The sequence below is a fragment of the Nerophis ophidion genome, linkage group LG05 (assembly GCF_033978795.1).
Source record: "Nerophis ophidion isolate RoL-2023_Sa linkage group LG05, RoL_Noph_v1.0, whole genome shotgun sequence".
Taxonomy (NCBI): domain Eukaryota; kingdom Metazoa; phylum Chordata; class Actinopteri; order Syngnathiformes; family Syngnathidae; genus Nerophis; species Nerophis ophidion.
The window spans coordinates 76,246,191-76,273,818 of NC_084615.1; the positions used below are offsets into that span (position 1 = coordinate 76,246,191).

Below are 27,628 nucleotides of genomic sequence, written 5' to 3' on the forward strand. Positions count from 1 at the left end.
GACTGGACCCTCTTCCACTCTGGCGTTGCCGGCAGTGAGAGGCGACGGGCTGGGGTGGCAATTCTGGTTGCCCTCCGGCTCAAAGCCTGTACGTTTGAGTTCAACCCAGTGGACGAGAGGGTAGCTTCCCTTCGCCTTCGGGTGGGGGGACGGGTCCTGACTGTTGTTTGTGCTTACGCACCAAACAGCAGTTCAGAATACCCACCCTTTTTGGGTACACTCGAGGGAGTACTGGAAAGTGCTCCTCCGGGTGATTCCCTTGTCCTACTGGGAGACTTCAACGCTCATGTTGGCAACGACAGTGAAACCTGGAGAGGCGTGATTGGGAAGAATGGTCGCCCGGATCTAAACCCGAGTGGTGTTTTGTTATTGGACTTTTGTGCTCGTCACAGTTTGTCGATAACAAACACCATGTTCAAACATAAGGGTGTCCATATGTGCACTTGGCACCAGGACACCCTAGGCCGCAGTTCCATGATCGACTTTGTAGTTGTGTCATCGGATTTGCGGCCTTATGTTTTGGACACTCGGGTGAAGAGAGGGGCGGAGCTTTCTACCGATCACCACCTGGTGGTGAGTTGGCTGCGATGGTGGGGGAGGATGCCGGACAGACCTGGCAGGCCCAAACGCATTGTGAGGGTCTGCTGGGAACGACTGGCAGAGTCTCCTGTCAGAGAGAGTTTCAATTCACACCTCCGGGAGAACTTTGAACATGTCACGAGGGAGGTGCGGGACATTGAGTCCGAGTGGACCATGTTCCGAACCTCTATTGTCGAGGCGGCTGATTGGAGCTGTGGCCGCAAGGTTGTTGGTGCCTGTCGTGGCGGTAATCCCAGAACCCGTTGGTGGACACCAGCAGTGAGGGATGCTGTCAAGCTGAAGAAGGAGTCCTATCGGGTTCTTTTGGCTCATAGGACTCCGGAGGCAGTGGACGGGTACCGACGGGCCAAGCGGTGTGCAGCTTTAGCGGTCGCGGAGGCAAAAACTCGGACATGGGAAGAGTTCGGGGAAGCCATGGAAAACGACTTCCGGACGGCTTCGAAGCGATTCTGGACCACCATACGGCGCCTCAGGAAGGGGAAGCAGTGCACTATCAACACCGTGTATGGTGCGGATGGTGTTCTGCTGACTTCGACTGCGGATGTTGTGGATCGGTGGAGGGAATACTTCGAAGACCTCCTCAATCCCACCAACACGTCTTTCTTTGAGGAAGCGGTGCCTGGGGAATCTGTAGTGGACTCTCCTATTTCTGGGGCTGAGGTCGCTGAGGTAGTTAAAAAGCTCCTTGGCGGCAAGGCCCCGGGGGTGGATGAGATCCGCCCGGAGTTCCTTAAGGCTCTGGATGCTGTGGGGCTGTCTTGGTTGACAAGACTCTGCAGCATCGCGTGGACATCGGGGGCGGTACCTCTGGATTGGCAGACCGGGGTGGTGGTCCCTCTCTTTAAGAAGGGGGACCGGAGGGTGTGTTCCAACTATCGTGGGATCACACTCCTCAGCCTTCCCGGTAAGGTTTATTCAGGTGTACTGGAGAGGAGGCTTCGCCGGATAGTCGAACCTCGGATTCAGGAGGAACAGTGTGGTTTTCGTCCTGGTCGTGGAACTGTGGACCAGCTCTATACTCTCGGCAGGGTTCTTGAGGGTGCATGGGAGTTTGCCCAACCAGTCTACATGTGCTTTGTGGACTTGGAGAAGGCATTCGACCGTGTCCCTCGGGAAGTCCTGTGGGGAGTGCTCAGAGAGTATGGGGTATCGGAATGTCTTATTGTGGCGGTCCGCTCCCTGTATGATCAGTGTCAGAACTTGGTCCGCATTGCCGGCAGTAAGTCGGACACGTTTCCAGTGAAGGTTGGACTCCGCCAAGGCTGTCCTTTGTCACCGATTCTGTTCATAACTTTTATGGACAGAATTTCTAGGCGCAGCCAAGGCGTTGAGGGGTTCCGGTTTGGTGGCCACGGGATTAGGTCTCTGCTTTTTGCAGATGATGTAGTCCTGATGGCTTCATCTGGCCGGGATCTTCAGCTCTCACTGGATCGGTTCGCAGCCGAGTGTGAAGCGACCGGAATGAGAATCAGCACCTCCAAGTCCGAGTCCATGGTTCTCGCCCGGAAAAGGGTGGAGTGCCATCTCCGGGTTGGGGAGGAGACCCTGCCCCAAGTGGAGGAGTTCAAGTACCTAGGAGTCTTGTTCACGAGTGGGGGAAGAGTGGATCGTGAGATCGACAGGCTGTGGACCAGCTCTATACTCTCGGCAGGTGCGGCGTCTTCAGTAATGCGGACGTTGTATCGATCCGTTGTGGTGAAGAAGGAGCTGAGCCGGAAGGCAAAGCTCTCAATTTACCGGTCGATCTACGTTCCCATCCTCACCTATGGTCATGAGCTTTGGGTCATGACCGAAAGGATAAGATCACGGGTACAAGCGGCCGAAATGAGTTTCCTCCGCCGGGTGGCGGGGCTCTCCCTTAGAGATAGGGTGAGAAGCTCTGCCATCCGGGAGGAACTCAAAGTAAAGCCGCTGCTCCTCCACATCGAGAGGAGCCAGATGAGGTGGTTCGGGCATCTGGTCAGGATGCCACCCGAACGCCTCCCTAGGGAGGTGTTTAGGGCACGTCCAGCTGGTAGGAGGCCACGGGGAAGACCCAGGACACGTTGGGAAGACTATGTCTCCCGGCTGGCCTGGGAACGCCTCGGGATCCCCCGGGAAGAGCTAGACGAAGTGGCTGGAGATAGGGAAGTCTGGGCTTCCCTGCTTAGGCTGCTGCCCCCGCGACCCGACCTCGGATAAGCGGAAGATGATGGATGGATGGATGGATGACTGCATTTTAATTGTTTGATGGCTGGATCATAAACACCATGATGTTAAACGCCTACTGAAATGAGATTTTCTTATTTAAACGGGGATAGCAGGTCCATTCTATGTGTCATACTTGATAATTTCGCGATATTGCCATATTTTTGCTGAAAGGATTTAGTAGAGAACATCAACGATAAATTTCTCAACTTTTGGTCGCTAATAAAAAAGCCTTGCCTTTACCGGAAGTAGCAGACAATTGCGCGTGACGTCACGGTTTGTCGTGCTCTTCACATCCTCACATTTTTTATAATGTGAGCCTCCAGCAGCAAGAGCTATTCGGACCGAGAAAGGGACAATTTCCCCATTAATTTGAGCGAGGATGAAAGATTTGTGGATGAGGAAAGTTAGAGTGAAGCACAAAAAAAAAAAAGAAAAAGCGACGGCTCCGAGCGGAGAGGAGGAGTGGAAAGGCGACCTGGACTGAGGTTTTATTGAAAAATAAACAAAGTCAAACAGCTCAAGCCATGTCCTTCCTTGGTGGTCCTGGGAACCTGCAAGACGACGGCTTGAGACCGTCACAATACCATAGCTGCGTCCGTCAAAAATGAGTCATTAAATGGCTCCCGCCTCCTGGTGGGTAGAGGGCGCTAGTGATCCTTTTTGCGACTACTAGGCTGCAGAAGAAGTGAAATTAGTTACTTGATATGTGCTGGAGGAGGTAATAAAGGAAGCTCTCCATCGAGACAGAGAAATTTTAAAAAACTGAAGAAAGATAAGGAAGACTTCTATAAACAAGTTATCGATACTTTTGATCAGGAGGAGCTGGCATGGAATATATTTATAAGTAAAGGTAAGACCATACTAACGTTTTTTTTTAATCAAATGTGCTTTTCATGATGGTATCCTTACATCACACTCAAATTTTTACTGCATGTCTTTGGTAAGTGCCGGAGTGAGAAGACGTTTTAAAATAATTAGCGCATGCTTACTTTTACCGTATCCCTTAGGTAAGCGCAGGAGTGAGAAGAGGTTTTAAATTAATTAGCGCCCCGACGGCAATTCTAGGAAATAAGGTATATATAAATATTTGAGAATAGGTATGTAGTGTTTATAGTAAAGGTTTTAGAGCTTTTCAACTCATGGAAAATGGGGGCAATAACAAAAATGAAAAGTGTTGCATGTATAGTTTTGTTGAGTATATATGTATGTATTAGGGCGGTCAAGGGGTTAAAATATTTAATCGCAATTAATCTAATTTTGTTCATAGTTAACTCAAAATTAATCACGAATAAATGCAGAAAGATTCATTGTTTAGTTATTATTAAGTGTACCCTTGACAAGGGGTCCCCAACCTTTGTTGCACCAGGGACCGGTTTAATGTAGGTATTATGTTCACGTGCCCGCTTTCCACATGTGGCAGATAAATATAGCAAATAAGTTCATGAAAAATTAATACATGAAAAAACTCACCATAACACCGAGTTAGTGGGAGCCCCCGGCCTTTTCCTTTTGCAAAAAAGCTCTCCATAGACTTCTTTTTTTCATTAAATGTTTTTAAACATTATGATTTTTGAAGCAGCTTAACATAAAAAGGATATAAACACACTCTTAAATAATAAAACATATATATCTGCAGTGCGTTGGTGTCTTGCCAGAGTTTGTACTTTGTAGGAATACAGTATTTGTATTCCTGCTTTCGGGGCGCTTGCATTTAGAGGAGAGGAGCTACACTTCCATGATTAGATAGCAGTTTCACACATTAATAACACAAAATGTTTGATCGTCAAAGATTTTAGGTAATAAAACATTTTCAGAAATATTCTATACTTTACGTGTTGTACAAGTTAATGGCATTCATATCTCTGCATGACAATGTTTTAACGTTCTCTACCTACTTGTTAATAAAATGTAAAATTCAGCCTGTTAAACATTCTGTAAGTGCGGACAATCAATCAAAACAGGTTAAAAATGTCAGGCTTTCCCCTGACAGTTTGTCTGTTGCAGTTTTTTTCCTCTGCATTTGTCTGTTTCCTCTGTGTTTAGTATCTCCTATCTTTAGTTCCTGTCTAGTGCTCTTATTTTGTCAGCTTCCTGTCTTGTTCCCTGAGTGCTGTGTTCCTCCTCAGCTGCGGCTGATTGGCACCTGGCCACACCTGTTGCCAATCAGCCTGCTCCTATTTGTACCTGCTTTGTCTTGTGTCAGTTGCTGGATCATTGTATTGTCGTTGCCACATATCACTCTTGTCGTGCTACCTGTCGTGTCGTTTTGTTACAGCTACTACCTGTCATGCTACATTTCGTCCTGGTCGTCGTAGCGGTAAGCTGTTTCTGTTAGCATTAGTTACTTCCAGTTTTTCTGTTTGCTATCCACTAGCTTCCATGCTAAAGCTCCTTTTTGTTTTCTAGCTTCCAGTGCTAGCTCCCTTAGTTTGTTATTCCGCCCACGTGTGTTTGTTCTTGTTTAGTTTTAATTAAATCATGTTTTCATATTCTATGCCTGCCTCCTTCTTTGCATCTTGGGGTTCAACACCAACTAACCCTGACAAAAAAAAGAGTATACCATAGTAATAGTAATATTGTGTTGTGAACTGTACTTACCTGATGTGAGAGCTACAGAGTTCAGTGGCAGGCATACCTGCAGTGTTAGATTGGGTCTCAGTATCGTCAAATTGTCGCTACTGTTACATTACACCTAATTTCATTTACACTACGGTGTGTAGCGAAGCATGTTTTTCAATTCCTCCTTCCTGCAGGGATGATACTTGTAAGAAACGTACATTATTTGTTGCCGTGGAGGCGAGGATTAGTGATTTAGAAGTAGCTAAAACACTGCCGATTACCGACTGCCATTGGGCGTTAGTCGCTGGCTAGCCATGTTTTTATAGAACCTCTCGCTGAGGGTGTTTCAGTGTTATCGCTTCACCTTTATCGTTAGCTTTTCAGCCAAAACGCGTCCATTCTCCCTTTTCTGTCGACACAACGTGTCTGCTTGTACTCTGCCGAACATGCTCCTCTGCTCGTAAAACCACCAATGTCATTACGTGAAGGCGGCCCGCGAAAAAAGAAAAAAAGAAGGAACTGGTATTTTTCAAACAGAGTATAGTACCGTTTTTGATGCATTAGTACCGCGGAACTCTACTAGTAGTGATATACCAAACAAACCAAATATGTATATTTGTGTATGTATATATTTATATATATTTAGGTATGTGGATATATATATATATATATATATATATATATGTGTACTGTATTTATACATATATATATATATATATATATATATATATATATATATATATACAGTATATATATATATATATATACATTTATATATATATGTATATTTATCTATATATATATATATATACAAGTATATTTATATATATATATATATATATATGCATATGTATGAATATGTACATATATGTAAATATGTATGAATATATGTAAATATATATGTATAAATGTGTATATGTATGCAAATGTGTGTGGGTGTATATACATGTATATATATATATATATATATATATATATATATATATATATATATATATACATATGTATGTGTGTATATGTATAAATGTAGATTTATATATGTATATACATTGTACAGTGTATATATTGTGTATATATGTATGTATATATTGTATATATGTATGTATATATATATATTGTATATAGTATGTATATATGCATATGTACATTTATGTATATATACATGTATATGTATATATGCATGTGTATATGCACAAATATGTATATACATGTCTATATATATATATATATACGTATGTAATATATATATGTATATATATATATATTTATATATGTATATGTGTATACGTATGTAATATATATATGTATATATATATATATATATATATATGTATATATATATATATATATATATACACGTATGTAATATATATATATATATATATATATATATATATATATATATATATGCATATTTATTTCATTACTTCATAAGACTAATGTAGTTGTTGGTAATACATTAAATTGTAATGTTTTTATCACTTATTATTCAAAAGTTAGTTTTTCTTTTAATAGACATGCTACATGCGCCATCCTTCCATCCATTTCTTACCACTTGTTCATAAAATTGCTTTCAATTTGTATCAATGAGAGACGTTGATGTGAAATACATGTGCTTCGAGTTGAGAGCTTCGTCAGAGAACCCATTAAGCTCATCACTTATCACTTATTATTCAAAAGTTAGTTTTTCTTTTAATAGACATGCTACATGCGCCATCCTTCCATCCATTTCTTACCACTTGTTCATAAAATTGCTTTCAATTTGTATCAATGAGAGACGTTGATGTGAAATACATGTGCTTCGAGTTGAGAGCTTCGTCAGAGAACCCATTAAGCTCATCACTTATCACTTATTATTCAAAAGTTAGTTTTTCTTTTAATAGACATGCTACATGCGCCATCCTTCCATCCATTTCTTACCACTTGTCCATAAAATTGCTTTCAATTTGTATCAATGAGAGACGTTGATGTGAAATACATGTGCTTCGAGTTGAGAGCTTCGTCAGAGAACCCATTAAGCTCATCACTTATCACTTATTATTCAAAAGTTAGTTTTTCTTTTAATAGACATGCTACATGCGCCATCCTTCCATCCATTTCTTACCACTTGTCCATAAAATTGCTTTCAATTTGTATCAATGAGAGACGTTGATGTGAAATACATGTGCTTCGAGTTGAGAGCTTCGTCAGAGAACCCATTAAGCTCATCACTTATCACTTATTATTCAAAAGTTAGTTTTTCTTTTAATAGACATGCTACATGCGCCATCCTTCCATCCATTTCTTACCACTTGTCCATAAAATTGCTTTCAATTTGTATCAATGAGAGACGTTGATGTGAAATACATGTGCTTCGAGTTGAGAGCTTCGTCAGAGAACCCATTAAGCTCATAAATTGAAGTACTACAGTACTGTATTTAAATGTAGAACACAAATTAAAGATTTAAAATTTGACTGATTGACCCTGTGGCTTTAATAGTGTAAAACATATTCTTACTCAAACAAGTGACAGAATAATTTGATGACTTATTGATTTTTGTCAAGGCTACAAATACAGTGCTGAAGTATCAATGTATGACTGTTTATTTTTCAGTATTTTGAGCATGATTAAAACAGTAACATAATATTTGTGGTGTTCCTGTGAGCCACTTCAATGACCAACGTCCGCAATGAATTGTGTTGACTTTAGGAAGCTAAAAATACTGTTTTTCACCCTGTGACGTTCTTATGGAGAAGTCCTGAGGCGTTGATGTTACTCTCCAAAAGTCATCCATTCGCCACAGGCACCCCATTCATCTGTCTTCCTCAAAGCTGACGCTTGCCTTTCCAGCAAAATTGCCTGCGCCTACCTGCAAAATGCAGGCCTCAACATGAAACGTTTAAAACTTAAAGATTTCTCATTCACGCCAATTGATGTACTTTATCAACTCAGTAACATATAGTCCCACTGTCCTTCCATTCCTTGACGGTTGAAATGGTATTTTTGTAAAAACAGAGATATGTTTCATTGAGGGAGTGGTCTGCACCAATGTTACACAAAAATAAAAACATACTATTAAATGAATACATTACATAACATACAATCCCCGTTTCCATATGAGTTGGGAAATTGTGTTAGATGTAAATATAAACGGAATACAATGATTTGCAAATCCTTTTCAACCCATATTCAATTGAATGCACTACAAAGACAAGATATTTAATGTTCAAACTCATAAACTTTATTTTTTTTTGCAGATAATAATTAACCTAGAATTTCATGGCTGCAACTCGTGCCAAAGTAGTTGGGAAAGGGCATGTTCACCACTGTGTTACATCACCTTTCCTTTTAGCAACACTCAATAAACGTTTGGGATCTGAGGAAACTAATTGTTGGAGCTTTGAAAGTGGAATTCTTTCCCATTCTTGTTTTATGTAGAGCTTCAGTCGTTCAACAGTCCGGGGTCTCCGCTGTCGTATTTTACGCTTCATAATGAGCCACACATTTTCGATGGGAGACAGGTCTGGACTGCAGGCAGGCCAGGAAAGTACCCGCACTCTTGTTTTACAAAGCCACGCTGTTGTAACACGTGCTGAATGTGGCTTGGCATTGTCTTGCTGAAATAAACAGGGGCGTCCATGAAAAAGACGGCGCTTAGAGGGCAGCATATATTTATCCAAAACCCGTATGTACCTTCCAACATTAATGGTGCCTTCACAGATGTGTAAGTTACCCCCATACCATCACAGATGCTGGCTTTTCAACTTTGCGTCGAAAACAGTCCGGATGGTTCGCTTCCCCTTTGGTCCGGATGACACGATGTCGAGTATTTCCAAAAACAATTTGAAATGTGGACTCGCCAGACCACAGAACACTTTTCGACTTTGCATCAGTCCATCTTAGATGATCTCGGGCCCAGAAAAGCCGGCAGCGTTTCTGGATCCATCCATCCATCCATTTTCTGCCGCTTATTCCCGTTCGGGGTCGCGGGGGGCGCTGGCGCCTATCTCAGCTACAATCGGGCGGAAGGCGGGGTACACCCTGGACAAGTCGCCACCTCATCGCAGGGCCAACACAGATAGACAGACAACATTCACACTCACATTCACACACTAGGGCCAATTTAGTGTTGCCAATCAACCTATCCCCAGGTGCATGTCTTTGGAAGTGGGAGGAAGCCGGAGTACCCGGAGGGAACCCACGCAGTCACGGGGAGAACATGCAAACTCCACACAGAAAGATCCCGAGCCTGGATTTGAACCCAGGACTGCAGGATGTTGTTGATAAATGGCTTTCGCTTTGTATAGTAGAGCTTTAACTTGCACTTACAGATGTAGCGACAAACTGTATTTAGTGACAGGGTTTTTTTAAAGTGTTCCTGAGCCCATGTGGTGATATCCTTTAGAGATTAATGTCGGTTTTTGATACAGTGCCGTCCGACGGTCATTCAATGTTTGTTTCCGGCCATGCCGCTTACGTGGAGTGATTTCTCCAGATTCTCTGAACCTTTTGATGATATTATGGACCCTAGATGTTGAAATCCCTAAATTTCTTGCCATTGCATTTTGAGAAACGTTGTTTTTGGACTTTTTGCTCACGCAGTTGTGGACAAAGGGGTGTACCTCGCCCCATCCTTTCTTGTAAAACACTGAGCATTTTTGGGAAGCTGTTTTTATACCCAATCATGGCACCCACCTGTTCCCAATTAGCCTGCACACTTGTTGGATGTTCCAAATAAGTGTTTGATGAGCATTCCTCAACTTTAACAGTATTTATTGCCACCTTTCCCGACTTCTTTGTCACGTGTTGCTGGCATCAAATTCTAAAGTTAATGATTATTTGCAAAAAAAAAAAAATGTTTATCAGTTTGAACATCAAATATGTTGTCTTTGTAGCATATTCAACTGAATATGGGTTGAAAATGATTTGCAAATCATTGTATTCTGTTTATATTTACATCAAACACAATTTCCCAACTCATTTGGAAACAGGGTTTGTATGATACTGTATGTGCTGCTGTTGTGCTTTATGACATATTAAATGTATGTCAAATAAATACCATGACGATACTGATCGCAAAAGGCACTTCATTCCGTTATTCAAACATTTAAGGGCAGACATTATTACAGCTTCTCATCATGCAATTTTATATTTAGGGTAACCCCTTATTGGGAGAAGAAAAAAAATGTTCATTGCTCTTTATAGCAAGTCTGCCCGTTCTGGCAAGGGAATGCCGTCAGTTTTTAATGAGTGCCTTGGGACTGAGGAAGCTGGCTCTTCTCCTGATTACAAAGGCCTCAGAAGCAAAGTCAAGGACTTGATTGAGAAGGTGTAGCTGACCCAGTTCCGAGACGCAAGACCCTGTTTTTCACACCCTGTCGCAGGTGATATCAAATAAAGGCACTGCACCTGTTTACACCCCCCCTCGTTTTTAATACACACTAAGCAATCACAGTCTCTTGTTGTAGACTGAAATGATCTTCCAGTTTAATTTGAAAGCCCATTTGTGGATTCACTTTTTCTGTATTCCATAACTCATCACGGCTCATTCTGTCATATCCATCCATCTTCTTCCGCTTATCCGAGGTCGGGTCGCGGGGGCAACAGCCTAAGCAGGGAAACCCAGACTTCCCTTTACCCAGCCACTTCGTCTAGCTCTTCCCGGGGGATCCCGAGGCGTGCCCAGGCCAGCCGGGAGACATAGTCTTCCCAACGTGTCCTGGGTCTTCCCCGTGGCCTCCTACCGGTCGGACGTGCCCTAAACACCTCCTGAGGGAGGCGTTCGGGTGACATCCTGACCAGATGCCCGAACCACCTCATCTGGCTCCTCTCGCACCACCAGACTCACCAACAGCTTTCACCACCAGGCTGTTAGCAGGAAACTCAATGAGTCGATTTCAAGTAGATAGCGATGTAACAAAAGAATGTGGGATTTTTGGGGGGGGATTTGATCATATGACCATATTTAGTAGGAAAACCGCCACAAAGTTATTTGTACATGGTGCTCCGGGGGCCCAAATTTTACTGTAAAACACAATGTTTTTTTTTAAAGCATCCATCCATTTTCCTCCGCCTATCCATGGTCTGGTCGCAGGGGCAACAGCCTAAGCAGGGAAACCCAGACTTCCCTCTCCCCAGCCACTTCGTCTAGCTCTTCCCGGGGGATCCCGAGGCGTTCCCAGGCCAGCCGGGAGACATAGTCTTCCCAACGTGTCCTGGGTCTTCCCCGTGGCCTCCTACCGGTTGGACGTGCCCTAAACACCTCCCTAGGGAGGCGTTCGGGTGGCATCCTGACTAGATGCCCGAACCACCTCATCTGGCTCCTCTCGCACCGCCAGACTCACCAACAACTTTCACCACCAGGCTGTTAGGCTGCTGAACTCTCTCTCCCCTCCCCCGCGCTAACCCCTCAATCCTCAGCCCGATCCAACAGGCTGTCAGGACTTTGAAATCCCCCTCCCCGGAACAACCTGAACTCTAAACCCCATGACCCACAGAAAAAATGACTATGCAAAATTGCACACACAACAGGAACTATATATATTGTCACTTTAGTAGGTAGACGTTGCACTTTACTGTTGTGTTTTCTTTTCTTTTTGTCTACGCATGGGAGAGTGTGAAACAAAATTTCGATTCCTTTGACGTCTTTACGTCAAAAGAAATCGACAAATAAAGCTGACTTGACTGGATGTGGAGGAGCAGCGGCTTTACTCAGAGTTCCTCCCGGATGGCAGAGCTTCTCACCCTATCTCTAAGGGAGAGCCCCGCCACACGGCGGAGGAAACTCATTTGGGCCGCTTGTACCCGTGATCTTATCCTTTCGGTCATGACCCAAAGCATATCCGCTTATGGTAGCATATCTATGGAGAATCTAATGTAAATTAGCATTGAGCGAGCGCATTTTGAAAAGTGGAGCCTTACTGTACCTTTGAGCGCCTTTTTTTTTTGCTTTGTTGGCATGGAAAATTGCCTATCTCAAGGCAGTCTGCTTGCCCTGCAATGAGGTGGCGACTTGTCCAGGGTGTACCCCGCCTTCCGCCCGATTGTAGCTGAGATAGGCGCCAGCGCCCCCCGCGACCCCAAAAAGGGAATAAGCGGTAGAAAATGGATGGATGGAAGGCAGTCTGCTTAAGTCCGCTTTGAGTGCTTCCCGGCCATATGTACATAAATATGTAAATAATTATGAAAATATGTATGTATATATGTTTATACGTACACATATATACATATGCCGAACGTATGCAACCATACGTCATGTGCAACTTAGGTATCAATATTTGGCACTGTTGATTGTACATGACTCGTATCAACAGACTGAGGTCTCTACCAATAAAAGGATCCAATTCTGTTCCCATCCCTACTTGGATCTAAAAAAAAAATAGTTATTTTGGCTTTTTACAACTGTATATAGACAGTAGGGCTGCGAATCTTTGGGTGTCCCACGATTCGATTCAATATCGATTCTTGGCGTCGCGATTCGATAATATATCGATTTTTTTTCGATTCAACGCGATTCTCGATTCCAAAAACGATATTTTTCTAGTTCAAAACGATTCTGTATTCATTCAATACGGAGGATTTCAGCAGGATCCACCCTAGTCTGCTGACATGCTAGCACAGTATCCATCCATCCATCCATTTTCTACTGCTTATTCCCTTTTGGGGTCGCGGGGGGCGCTGGCGCCTATCTCAGTTACAATCGGGCGGAAGGCGGGGTACACCCTGGACAAGTCGCCCCCTCATCGCAGGGCCAACACAGATAGACAGACAACATTCACACTCTAGGGCCAATTTAGTGTTGCCAATCAACCTATCCCCAGGTGCATGTCTTTGGAAGTGGGAGGAAGCCGGAGTACCCGGAGGGAACCCACGCAGTCACGGGGAGAACATGCAAACTCCACACAGAAAGATCCCGAGCCTGGATTTGAACCCAGGACTGCAGGACCTTCGTATTGTGAGGCAGACGCATTAACCCCTCTGCCACCGTGAAGCCCCAGTATCCATCCATCCATCCATTTTCTACCACTTATTCTAGTAGATAAAAAAAAAAAAAGAAGCTTTTCATTGGCTATTTTTAAGACCCTTCTAAAACCCATTTTTATTCACTGGCTTTTAACCCAGCATGGGACATGAAACTGTTTTTAACTTTTTTAACTGTTTTTAACTTTTTAACTGCTTTTAATCTAACACAGGGGTGTCAAACTCAAATACAGATTGGGCCAAAATTTTAAACAGAACAAAGCCACGGGCCAAGATTGAACAAATGAACCTTTTAATAGGGACCCAAACAAGTTTTGCATTGAATATTGAACAAGCAAGGCTTATATAACTTTATAGTGACATGTAAAATTGAGTTTTAAATAATAATAATAATTAAAATATATCAATGGCGTATCAAATAAAATTTAAATAAAATTTGAATGCCTCTTTTCTATTTGCAGCCCTCTGAGGTAAATATCAAAATAAACTTGTTCCACCGGCTAATAATAAATTTGCAAATAAAATAATAATAATGAATGAATCAAACATTCAAGCCTTGAAGTAGCAAGAGAAAGTGCATGAGTAAAATGTTAATTATTGCTTGGGGAGGGCAGGGGGGTATATTGTACTGTCCCGGAAGAGTTAGTGCTGCAAGGGGTTCTGGGTATTTGTTCTGTTGTGTTTATGTTGTGTTACGGTGCGGATGTTCTCCCGAAATGTGTTTGTTATTCTTGTTTGGTGTGGGTTCAAAGTGTGGTGCATATTTGTAACAGTGTTTAAGTTGTTTATACGACCACCCTCAGTGTGACCTGTATGGCTGTTGAACAAGTATGCCTTGCATTCACTTGTGTGCGTGTGGGTGTAAAAGCCACATATATTATGTGACTGGGTTGGCACGCTATTTCTATGTAGGAAAAGCGGATGTGACGACAGGTTGTAGAGGACGCTAAAGGCAGTGCCGTAAGGCACGCCCCCAATATTGTCGTCCGGGTGGAAATCGGGAGAAATTCGGAAGAATGGTTGCCCTGGGAGATTTTCGGGAGGGGCACTGAAATTTGGGAGTCCCGGAAAATCGGGAGGGTTGGCAAGTATGAGTATTAGCGGTGAATGTGGTGTTACCGGCGGGCCAGCTCTAATGTTAATTTCATATTGCCTCAAGGGCCAAATTAAATTAAGGGCCAGAGTTTGACACCCATGATCTAACACATTGTTCTTAGGGTAATTTGTATTTGCTATTTCAATGTGTTTTTTACTTCTGTTTTAAATGTTATTTTTTTTTTGTCTGTCCTTTCCCTTTATTTCTTTGTGGTGTACAGCCCTTTGTTCTTCAACTGTGGTTGTTTTTAATGGGCTTTATAAATAAAGTTGGTATGGTATGGTATGGTATAATTGTAAAGGACAATGTTTTATCAATTGATTGCAATAATGTACATTTGTTTGAACTATTAAACGAACCAAAAATATGACTTATTTTATCTTTGTGAAAATATTGGACACAGTGTGTTGTCAAGCTTATGAGATGCGATGCAAGTGTAAGCCACTGTGACACTATTGTTCTTTTTTTACATTTTTATAAATGTCTAATGATAATGTCAATGAGGGATTTTTAATCACTGCTATGCTGCAATTATAACTAATATTGATACTGTTGTTGATAATATTCAATTTTGTTTCACTACTTCTGTGTGGTGTTTGTGTATTCTCTCAATTGCTCTGTTTATTGCAGTTTTGAGTGTTGCTGGGTCAGGTTTGGTTTTGGAATTGGATTGCGTTGTTATGGTATTGATGTGTATTGGTTTGTTAGATTGATAAAAAAAAAATTACAAAAAAAAAAAAATCACAAAAAAATTCGATTTAAAAAAAAAAGAAGAGAATCGATTCTGAATTGCACAACGTGAAAATCGCGATTCGTATTTGAATCCATTTTTTCCCACACCCCTAATATACAGCTAGTGTCACGGCAGGTTACACCAGTCCTTACCTTTATGTTAAGTTTTTTTTTTTTTTTTTGTGCTTGTGCCTGCCCTGCGCTCTTATTTTGGTGGCACTTCCTGTTGTGTTTTTTTTTTTCACAACTACTCACCTGTTATCTGTTGGTGATTAAGATTATTTAAGTTGAATGTGAGCCACCATTCTTTTGTCGGGGCTTTGTTTGGAATGAATATTCCTCATGTGGACGGACGCTCTCTCCTCCAGCCGTGAGTTTTTGCTACATTCCAGCATCCGCTGGCTTTTACGTGCATTTTCTCGAATCAGAAGACGGAAAAAGCCGCCACAGCTGACTTGGAGGTAATGACATGTAAATTATCTTTCAAATCAGTCCCCACTTGCATTGAGCCCAGAAATATCATGAGTGTTTTGTTTTTAATTACCGGGGCGTGTTATAAAGCACGCGCACACAAACATCTGCCGCTGCACGAAATGAAAACAACGCTTGTGGTAATATAACACCTTTGCTTATAAATACGGTGATCAATTCCATATATAATGACAATTATTTTTTCACATTATCTTTAAAAAGTGACACATAAATCAGCCCAGGACGCATTACGAATGTGTTTTTTAATAACTCGAGTGTGTTTTAAAGGCCTACTGAAATGAGATGTTCTTATTTAAACGGGGATAGCAGGTCCATTCTATGTGTCATACTTGATCATTTCGCGATATTGCCATATTTTTGCTGAAATGATTTAGTAGAGAACATCCACGATAAAAGTTCGCAACTTTGGGTGGCTAATAAAAAAGCCTTGCCTGTACCGGAGGTAGCAGGCGATGTGCGCGTGACATCACGGATTGTGGAGCTCCTCACATTGTTTACAATCATAGCCACCAGCAGCGAGAGCGATTCGGACCGAGAAAGCGACGATTTCCCTATTAAATTGAGCGAGGATGAAAGATTTGTGGATGAGGAAAGTTAGAGTGAAGCCCTAGAAAAAATAAAATAAAGGCGAGGGCAGTGAGAGCGATTCAGATGTTATTAGACACATTTACTAGGATAGTTCTGGAAAATCCCTTATCTGCTTATTGTGTTACTAGATAGATAGTACTTTATTGATTCCTTCAGGAGAGTTCCTTTTAGGAAAATTAAAATTCCAGCAGCAGCGTACAGAGTTGAGATCAATTTAAATAAAAGTAAAAAGTAAATAAGGGGGTTTAAATGGAAACAAAATAGAGAAATATTACAATAAGAATAACAACTAAAAAACAATGATGGGAATAACAATATAACAGTAAAATAAGAATATAACAAGACAAAGTAGGCAGTAGTGACCATGTTATTAAAATGTATTGCACTGTTAATGTTTTGCATCCCCCTGTCATCCTAGTACCCCCCGCCCCCCGCCCCAGAGAGGAGTTGTACAGTCTAATGGCGTGTGGGACAAAGGAGTTTTTGAGTCTATTAGTCCTGCACTTGGGATGAAGCAGTCTAAAACTGAACAGGCTCCTCTGGTTACTGATAACACTATGCAGAGGGTGACTGGCATCATCCAGGATGCTCACTAGTTTGTCAACAGTCCTCTTCTCTGCCACCGTCACCAGTGAGTCCACTTTCATTCCGATTGTAGAACCGGCCCGCCTGATCAGTTTCTCAAGTCTGGAGCTGTCCTTCTTAGATGTACTTCCCCCCCCCAGCACACTACCATGTAGAACAGAACACTGGCAACCACAGACTGGTAGTACATCCACAGGAGTTTTTTGCAGATGTTGGAGTGCAGTCTCCTGAGGAAGTACAGCCTGCTCTGTCCTTTCTTGTACTGGTGGTCCGTGTTAACAGTCCAGTCCAGCTTATTGCCCACCCAAACCCCGAGGTACTTGAATGTGTCCACGGTCTGTACATCAACTCCCTCGATCACAATAGGTACTAGTGTTTTAGTGAGATTTTAAAGTCATACCTGAAAGTCGGAGGGGTGTGTTGACCGCCAGTGTCTCTAATGCATGGGTGTCAAACTCTGGCCCGCGGGCCAAATTTGGCCCTTGAGGCAATATGAAATTAACATTAGAGCTGGCCCGCCGGTAACACCACATTCACCGCTAACACTCATACTTGCCAACCCTCCCGATTTTCCCGGGAGACTCCCGAAGTTTAGTGCCCTTCCCGAAAATCTCCCTGGGCAACCTTTCTCCCGATTTCCACCCGGACAACAATATTAAGAGTGTGACTTAAAGGGACTGTCCTCTACAACATGGCGTCACGTCCTCTTTTCCTCCTTATAAACAGCATGCTGGCCAAGTCACTTAATATATGCGGCTTTCACACACACATACTTGGTCAACAGCCATACAGGTCACACTGAGGGTGGCCGTATGAACAACTTTAACATTGTTACAAATATGCGCCACACTGTGAACCCACACCAAACAAGAATGACAAAACACATTTTGGGAGAACACCCGCACCGTAACACAACATAAACACAACAGAACAAATACCCAGGACCCATTGCATTACTAACTCTTCCGGAATGCTAACCCAATTTTTATTTTATTTTCGAATGTATTAACCTGCGGAAAAAGTTAATGTTGATATTTACCTCAGAAGGCTGCAAATAGAAAAGAGGCATTATTTTTTTTAATTACGTTTTATTTAATATACCACTAATGTATTTTGTTTGTTTTTTGAAAGTTGATTTTGCACTATTACGTTATATAAGCTCCATGGAAGGAAGTTCGAGTACCCGGAGGGAACCCACGCAGTCACGGGGAGAACATGCAAACTCCACACAGAAAGATCCCGAGCCCGGGATTGAACCCAGGATTACTCAGGACCTTCTTATTGTGAGGCAGATGCACTATCACCTGTTCCACCGTGCTGCCCTATTTAAGCCTTGCTTGTTCAATATTCATTGCAAAACTTGTTCGGGTCCCAATTAAAAGGTTAATTTGTTCAACCTCGGCCCGCGGCTTTGTTCAGTTTTAAATTTTGGCCCACTCTGTATTTGAGTTTGACACCTCTGCTCTAATGGGAGCCATGGATGAGCCAAGAAAGTCGCAGCTGGCTTTTTGACAGCTACTGCAGGAGGACGCAAGCTCCGCCAATGTCTTCGGTAAGAGCCGACTTATTACCACCATTTTCTCACCGAAACCTGCCGGTTGACATGTGGTCGGGGAACATGTTCGCTTGACCGCTCTGTTCCATATTAAAGCTTCACAACAAACAAACGCCAGCTGTGTTTTGGTTGCTAAAGGCAGCTGCAATCTACCGCTTTCCACCAACAGCATTCTTCTTTGACGTCTCCATTATTAATTGAACAAATTGCAAAAGATTCAGCAACACAGATGTTCAGAATACTGTGTAATTATGCGATTAAAGCAGACGACTTTTAGCCGTGAGTGGTGCTGGGATAAAATGTACGCTCCAACCAATAACGTCACAAGCACGCGTCAACATAAGCGTCATCATTCCTCGACGTTTTCAACAGGAAACTTGGCGGGAAATTTAAAATTGCAATTTAGTAAACTAAAAAGGCCGTATTGGCATGTGTTGCAATGTTAATATTTCATCATTGATATATAAACTATCAGACTGCGTGGTCGGTAGTAGTGGGTTTCAGTAGGCCTTTAATGGTTAATCAATGACTATTGATCACTTTACCCATTCCCATAGTGCAGGGATCCCCAACGTGGTGCCCGCTGCCCTGTTCTAAAAATAGCTCAAATAGCAGCACTTACCAGTGAGCTGCATCTATTTTTTTTACATTTTATTTATTTACTAGCAAGCTGGTCTTGCTTTGCTGGACATTTTTAATTCTAAGAGAGACAAAACTCAAAAAGAATTTGAAAATCCAAGAAAATATTTTAAAGACTTGGTCTTCACTTGTTTAAATAAATTAATTTATTTTTTTTACTTTGCTTCTTATAACTTGTAGACAATTCTAGAGAATAAATTCAAACTTAAAAATGATTTTAGGATTTTTAAACACATATACCTTTTTACCTTTTTACATTCCTTCCTCTTCTTTCCTGACAATTTAAATCAATGTTCAAGTATTTTTTTTATTGTAAGGAATAATAAATACATTTTAACTTAATTCTTCATTTTAGCTTCTGTTTTTCCGTCAAATATTTGTGAAATCCATCCATCCATTTTCTACCGCTTATTCCCTTTTTTGGGGTCGCGGGGGGCGCTGGCGCCTATCTCAGCTACAATCGGGCGGAAGGCGGGGTACACCCTGGACAAGTCGCCACCTCATCGCAGATATTTGTGAAATATTTATTCAAACTTATTATGATTAAAATTAAAAAACATTATTCTGGCAAAAATTAGAAAATCTGTACAATCAAATTTAAATCTTATTTCAAAGTCTTTTGAATTTCTTTTAAAATTTTTGTTCTGGAAAATCTAGGAGAAATAATGATTTGTCTTTGTTAAAAATATAGCTTGGTCCAATTTGTTATATATTCTAACAAAGTGCAGATTGGATTTTAACCTATTTAAAACATGTCCTCAAAATTCTAAAATTAATCTTAATCAGGAAAAGTTACTAATGATGTTCCATAAATTGTTTTTATTTTCTTCAAAAAGATTCCAATTAGCTAGTTTTTGTCTTCATTTTTTCGGTTGAATTTTGAATTTTAAAGAGTCAATATTGAAAATAAACTGTTTCAAAATTTAACTTTCATTGTTTTCATGTTTTCTCTTCTTTTAAACCGCTCAATTAAGTGTTTCGTTTTTTCTTAATCATTTATTCTCTACAGAAAACCTTCCGTAAAAGGAAACAAAAAGTACGACGGAATGACAGACAAAAATACCCATCCATCCATCAAACTGCGTGGTGGGTAGTTGTGGGTTTCAGTAGGCCTTTAAGTTTACGCATGAAGCGACACTTATAAGAAAAATGTCCATGAGATAACTTCACACATTTCTGATGACACAAACCATAAAGCTCTATTTACCCATCATCAGGAAGCTGCTGAACCTTCACCCTGGCTAGAGTTTATGAAAGTCTTAGTTTTTATAAGGGAGCTATAATGAGTTTCATCTTTTCTGACTTTTACTGCAAGTGTTGTTGCAATGTTGGATACTTGTGTTAAAAGCATCAAATCCAGTTTTAATGCATTTGGGTGTGACCTCGCATGCAGTTTTGAATGCCTCGCAGAGCTGTGTTTTGGAGTCTTTTTTTGATACAGTGTGGCATCACAGTGAGGTAGCGATATAATATATAGGCCAGAGCTAAACTCAGCTGGTGAAAGACGGCACCTTTCTGACATTTCTACTTGGGTTGAGGGACCATAAGGTAAGGGAGAAAAAAAATATTATTTTATTCTAAACCTGGCATCTTTACACTAACACTGAAATATATATATATATATATATATATATATATATATATATATATATATATTCACCCTCCATTGGAGAAAAATCTTTCCACTCTCGGATCGATATAGAGCTGCATAAGATAAATATGTTTTTTTTCCCCAGCATTTGTGTCACATTTCAGTGTTAGTGTAAAGATGCCAGGTTTAGAATAAAATAATATTTTTTTTCTCCCTTACCTTATGGTCCCTCAACCCAAGTAGAAATGTCAGAAAGGTGCCGTCTTTCACCAGCTGAGTTTAGCTCTGGCCTATATATTATATCGCTACCTCACTGTGATGCCACACTGTATCAAAAAAAGACTCCAAAACACAGCTCTGCGAGGCATTCAAAACTGCATGCGAGGTCACACCCAAATGCACAAGTATATATATATATATATATATATATATATATATATATATATATATATATATATATATATATATATATATATATATATATATATATATATATATATATACTTACTGCTCAGGGTGTACACCGCCTTCCGCCCGAATGCAGCTGAAATAGGTTTCAGCAACCCCAAAAGGGACAAGCGGTTGAAAACAGATGGATGGATGGATATTTTTGACAATGTATGAAAAAAAAATTGTGGTGATATCCATGTTTAAGATGTATTTTTAACATTGTATATTTTCAAAAGATACATTCTGATGTGAGTGCAGTTCATCTTTTAGTCCAGGGCTCACCAACCTTTTTGAAACCAAGAGCTACTTTTTGGGTACTGATTAATGCGAAGGGCTACCAGTTTGATACACACTTAAAAAAATTGCCAGCAATAGCCAAATTGTTTAATTTACCTTTAATATATATATGTATGTATATATATATATATATATATATATATATATATATATATATATATATATATATATATATATATATATATAAAAGGGTATTTCTGTCATTCCGTCGTAAATTTTTTTTTTTCCTTTCACAGAAGGATTTTTGTAGAGAATAAATGATGAAAAAAACACTTAATTGAACGGTTTAAAAGAGGAGAAAACAGGAAAAAAATTACGATAAAATTTTGAAACACGGTTTATCTTCAATTTCGACTCTTTAAAATTCAACCGAAAAAAAGAAGAGAAAAACTAGCTAATTTGAATCTTTTTGAAAAACTAAAAAAAATTTATGGAACATCATTAGTAATTTTTCCTGATTAAGAATTTTAGACTTTTGATGACATGTTTTAAATAGGTTAAAATCCAATCTGCATTTTGATAGAATATATAACAAATTGGACCAAGCTATATTTCTAAAAAAAAAAACAAATCATTATTTCTTCTAGATTTTCCGGAACAAAAATTTTAAAAGAAATTCGAGAGACTTTGAAATAAGATTTAAATTTGATTCCGAAGTTTTTCTAAATTTGGAAGAATATTTTTATTTTTATTTTAATCATATGTTTGAAGAAATATTTCACGAATATTCTTCGTTGAAAAAGCAGAAGCTAAAATGAAGAATTAAATTAAAATGTATTTGTTATTCTTAACAATAAAAAAAATAAATTTACTTGAACATTGATTTAAATTGTCAGGAAAGAAGAAGAAATAATTTAAAAGGTAAATGTGTTTAAAAATCCTAATAATTTTTAAGGTTGTATTTTATCTCTAAAATTGTTTTTCTGAAAGTTATAAAAAGCAAAGTAAAAGAAAATTGTTTATTTAAACAAATGAGGTCCTAGTCTTTAAAATATTTTCTTGGATTTTCAAATTCTATTTGAGTTTTGTCTCTCTTAGAATTAAACAATGTCGAGCAAAGTGAGACCAGCTTGCTAGTAAATAAATACAATTTAAAAAATAGAGGCAGCTCACTGGTAAGTGCTGCTATTTGAGCTATTTTTAAAACAGGCCACCTGGTCCTTACGGGCTACCTGGTGCCCGCGGGCACCGCGTTGGTGACCCCTGTTTTAGTCTATGCCTCAGAGATTGCAAAAGTGGTGTGTTGTAATGTGTTTTATTATTGTTTTTCATGATTCCATTAATTTCGTGATTGATTGCATAATTGTTTTACTCCACTTGATGTAAAAATGCATTGTTACTGACGACCACAATTTATTGTAATGATTTATTTTTATGTTTCTTAAAGCCAGAAATTGAAATACCATAATTTTGAATCATGTATGTCATCTTTTTTTTTTTTTTTTTTTTTTTAAATCAAGCAACTGAATGAACATCCTCCAAGACTGGTGATTTATTAAGTGTTTTTTTTCATCATTTATTCTATACAAAAAAATCTTCCGTAAAAGAAAAAAAAATGTACGACGGAATGACAGACAAAAATACCCATTTTTATATAGAACATATAGATTTATTTATTAAAGGTAAATTGAGCAAATTGGCTATTTCTGGCAATTTGTTTAAGTGTGTATCCAACTGGTAGCCCTTTGCATTAATCAGTACCCAAGAAGTAGCTGATTTTATATTTAATTCAGATATTTTAAGGGTAACTGCTTTTTGGGGGGAAATTTGCCTATGGTTCACAATCATTATGAGCGATATGATATTGGATGTTATTTATTCTGTTTAGCATTCTAAATATTAAATACATGTGATTTAAAGTCCGCTTACAACGGAGTCTATGGAAGCCGCACAATTCCGCCTATAAAGCCCTTAAAATAATATAAAAAACCTCCATTGAGGTTTTATATACATGATGTAAGTATATACAGTATGTAATGTAGTAACGGGCACATATACGATAACATTTACTTACTTTGATCATTTTAAGCCTATGTGGCATATTTAATTTGTTCATATATTCCCATTTAGATGAAGAATGACTCCTAATCCTCACAAAGCAACAGGGTGGGGGACCATCCATCTTTTTGTGTCATTCTCGCTACTTCCGGGTCCTAAATGACTGCCAAATTGTACCAACTTGTTGGAATATCTACTCAGACTTCATCTGTCCAGGTAAGATGCATGATTTATGATCTGCAATACATTTCCAGGAAGCGAGGAAACACCTTGCCAGTTGATCATGTCAAAACTGTAAACAGGCTGGTGATCACAGCACTGCTATAAATAGTTTGTCTGCGTTAGGGCTTAAAATAACAATAACACCCATACGTGATTAATATTCATGGTTATTTATTGGATCTTAAGGGCAGAATGGAGGATCTCCCATTGGCTCTGCTCTAAGCAGACTTTTATTTACAAGTTAGAATGCATAATTAAAAAAGTTAATCCATCCGTCGTCATGACGTCATAATGATTGTGAACAATATGCAAAATTCCAAAAAGAGTCCAGTTCCTCTTTAAGCAAGGGTTGTAAATGTGAATGTGGATCAAAATGTACTTACATTTACACTAAAGCACATCCAATATATATTACCTAGACCAGTGGTTCTCAAACATTGTTCACCAAGAACTACCTCAGAAAACACTTGGCTCTCAATGTACCACCATAATGACCAACATTTAAAATACAGTAGTGTAGTTGGACAAATATTCATAAAAAAATAAGGCAGAAGTTTTTTTTAACAGGTATATTTAATATTTTGGCCACTGTCACATTACACAGTTTGTACAGAAACACTGTTTGAATATTTAAGTGATTAATTGGTTTACCACTCGATGGAGCACACGTATCACAGTTTGACAATCACTGATCTACACTGCAAGGAAGTGTTTTAGATGTACGTTAAAATCATCAATGCGTGGATCATTGCTTGACTTTTGCGCATCAATTCGGCTCTGTTAATAAATGTGTTCATTTGTTTTGCAACTAATATCTGTCATGATTCGTGACTGGGATCATGTTTTATACTAGTTTGACTCCCTTAGTTCTGTTTTCAGCACCCCTGGCTTTGTGTTTTAGTTGCCATGGGTGCTGATTATTTTCACCTGCCTCTGATTAGTGTTCGGGACGCTCACCTGCTCCCAGCCACTAATCAGAGAGCTATTTGTTCCTGCTTTTCGCCACACTCAGTCTGGTTGTCTTGTTTGCTTCACGCAACAGTTACGTTGTTTACCTTTTTGATTCCTGTTCTGAGCTTGCCATAGTTTTCGCGCTTTCCTGCATGTTGGTGTATTCCTGATTTATGGACAATAAAGCATTGTCTCACCTTCACGCCGCCTCTGGAGTTTCGTCTGCATCCTGGGAAAAGGATCTGCGCATTAACATGCGACCCCACCGTGACATAATCCGCATAAGTTTGCGTATGGACTAGAAGTCAAAACAGATAGGAAAGTATGAGTTTAAGTATTTATTATTACGTGGATATTTGATGTGCGGATCGATACTGAAATATCAATACCGTCAATACCAGATTCAAGCTGGTATATCGACTCACAAATCTAAATAATAATACTTTTGATACTTAAGTTCCATCCATTTTCTACCATTTGAAATAATGTGTCCATAACATGAATGAAGTGAAAACAAAGTAACTCGACAGTGTGTCAATGTTGAAAGCTTTTATTGAGTGCTTACATGTTCGATATATTCAAGTTAATGTAAATTTGCAACTGAATTGTTAATTTGTTTTTATTCCAATAGTAGTTTGTATTAATGTATTTGTTTCAATGCTTTTATCATTTTACTTATTTCCTTCTTTATGGGTTGAAGCCCCATTTTCATGTACTTTGTATAATTTGGTCTTAGTGTCATGTCTTTTTGATCAGGTCTTGTTTGGCTATGTTCTGTTGACCTTTGGACCCTTTAAGTTCTTGTTTTTTTTCACTCCCTTGTTTTGTCGCCATGGTTAATCATTGTGTTCACCTGTCTCTGATTAGTGCTCGCCCGCTCACCAGCTTCCCGAGCACTAATCAGATGCAGTATTTAAGCTCCTCTTTGCCAGTCAGTCGCCCTGGCGTCATTGGGTTTGTTTCATGCTCTGTTCTTGCCACAGTAAGTCAGTCTTGTTTTTCATGCCAAAGTTCATGCTGTTCTTTTCAAGCCATAGAAAGTGTTGTTTGATTTATGTGCATAGTCTGTTTATGTGTTAGGTTTGTTCCTTAGCCCAAGTTGTGCCTCCGCTGAGTGCTTTTTGTTCGTACCTTTTTTTTTTTAGTTAATATTAAATCATGTTTTTACCTATACTCCATGTCCCGAGTAGTCCGTCTGCCTTCCTGGGAGAACGACCCCGCAGCAAGCTGCGGCCCCCCCATCGTGACAATTAGTTTGTTTATATTAATATACACACCACAACCGCAATTTAATGAAAATTTGAAATGAAAAACATAACCCTGTTATGTATTCTTTATGATAACAGATGTTGTTATTTGAAATACACAACTTTTTAATGTTTAGCAATAGGGTTGTTGGGGCGGCATAGCTCGGTTGGTAGAGTGGCCGTGGCAGCAACTTGAGGGTTGCAGATTCGATTCCCGCTTCCACCATCCTAGTCACTGCCGTTGTCTCTTTGGGCAAGACACTTTACCCACCTGCTCCCAGTGCCACCCACACTGGTTTAAATGTAACTTAGATCTTGGGTTTCACTATGTAAAGCGCTTTGAGTCACTAGAGAAAAGCACTATATAAATATAATTCACTTTACTTCACTTGTACGTTGTACCGCTACTAGTATAGTGCCGCAACACTAATGAATCATATTCGGTACTATACCGCCTCTAAAAAGTAGCGTTAAAAAAATAAAGCCAATTATGCAATTTTTGTGGTCCCCTTTATGTAAAATAGTATCAAAGTACCGAAAAGTATCGTATAGCGGTGCTGTTGTAGTACCGCAATACTAATTAATCATATTCGGTACCCTTTTTTTTTTTTTTTTTTTTTTTTGATTGAAACTTTTATTAGTAGATAGTATAGTTCTGTACAACTGACCACTAAATGGTAACACCAGATTAAGTTTTTCAATTTGTTTAAGTCGGGGTCCACGTTAATCAATTCATGGTACAAATATATACTATCAGCATAATAGTCATCACACAGGTTAATCATCAGAAATATACATTGAATTATATACATTATTTACAATCCGGTGGAGGGGGTTAAGGTTTGGTGGCTATCAGCACTTCAGTCATCAACAACTATAAATTTCTGAGAAATGGACATTGAAACAGTGTAGATCTGACTTCGTAGGATATGTGCAGTGAACATAGTGAGCTCAGAAAGAATAAGAACAAGTATATACCTTTTTATTATTTACTATCCGGGCAAGTGGGATGTGGTGGGGGGAGGGTGTTAGTCTAGGGTTGAAGTTGACTGGAGGTGTTCTTTTAGTGCGATTTTGAAGGAGGATAGAGATGCACTTTGTTATATACTTGTTGGAAGTGCATTCCTTATTGATGTGGCATAGAAGGAGAATGAGTTAAGACCTTTGTTAGATCGGAATCTGGGTTTAACGTGGTTTGTGGAGCTCCCCCTGGTGTTGTGGGTCTGGCGGTCATTTACGTTCTGGAAGTAGTTAGACATGTACTTCGGTATCGGAGGTGTAGCGAGATTTTATAGACTAGGCTCAGTGCAAGTTGTTTTACTCTGTCCTTAACCCTGAGCCAGCCTGCTTTGATTTACCCACCATACCGCCTCTAAAAATACAGATAAAAAATAAAGCCAATAATGTAATTTTTTGTGGTCCCCTTTACTTAGAAAAGTATCAAAGTATCGAAATAAATGTCAGTTCTGGTACCAAACTATTTGTATCAGGACAACACTATTTAACTGACATAATAAAAAATATAATAAGGCAGTGGTTCTCAACCTTTTTCAGTGATGTTACCCCTAATCAGAGCAAAGCATTTTTGGTTGGAAAAAAAAAGAGATAAAGAAGTAAAATACAGCCCTATGTCATCAGTTTCTGATTTATTAAATTGTATAACAGTGCAAACTATTGCTATTTGTAGTGGTCTTTCTTGAACTATTTGGGAAAAAAAGATATAAAAATATCTAAAAACTTGTTGAAAAATAAAACAAGTGATTCAATTATGAATAAAGATTTCTACACATAGAAGTAATCATCAACTTAAAGAGCCTTCTTTGGGGATTGTGATAAAGATCCATCTGGATTCATAAACTTCATTCTAAACATTTCT

General features: G+C 39.6%; 1 protein-coding gene across 1 annotated transcript in view; it reads left to right on the forward strand.

Annotated features, from left to right (window-relative positions):
* The first annotated feature begins 15,419 nt into the window (after positions 1-15,419).
* The window catches only part of nlgn3a (neuroligin 3a), a 743,972-nt gene continuing 731,763 nt past the window's right edge, over positions 15,420-27,628 (forward strand). Inside the window, exons 1-2 of the mRNA XM_061901991.1 lie at positions 15,420-15,598; positions 23,405-23,548. The gene's annotated coding sequence lies outside the window, so the exon portion shown is untranslated. The remainder of the gene's footprint in view (positions 15,599-23,404; positions 23,549-27,628) is intronic.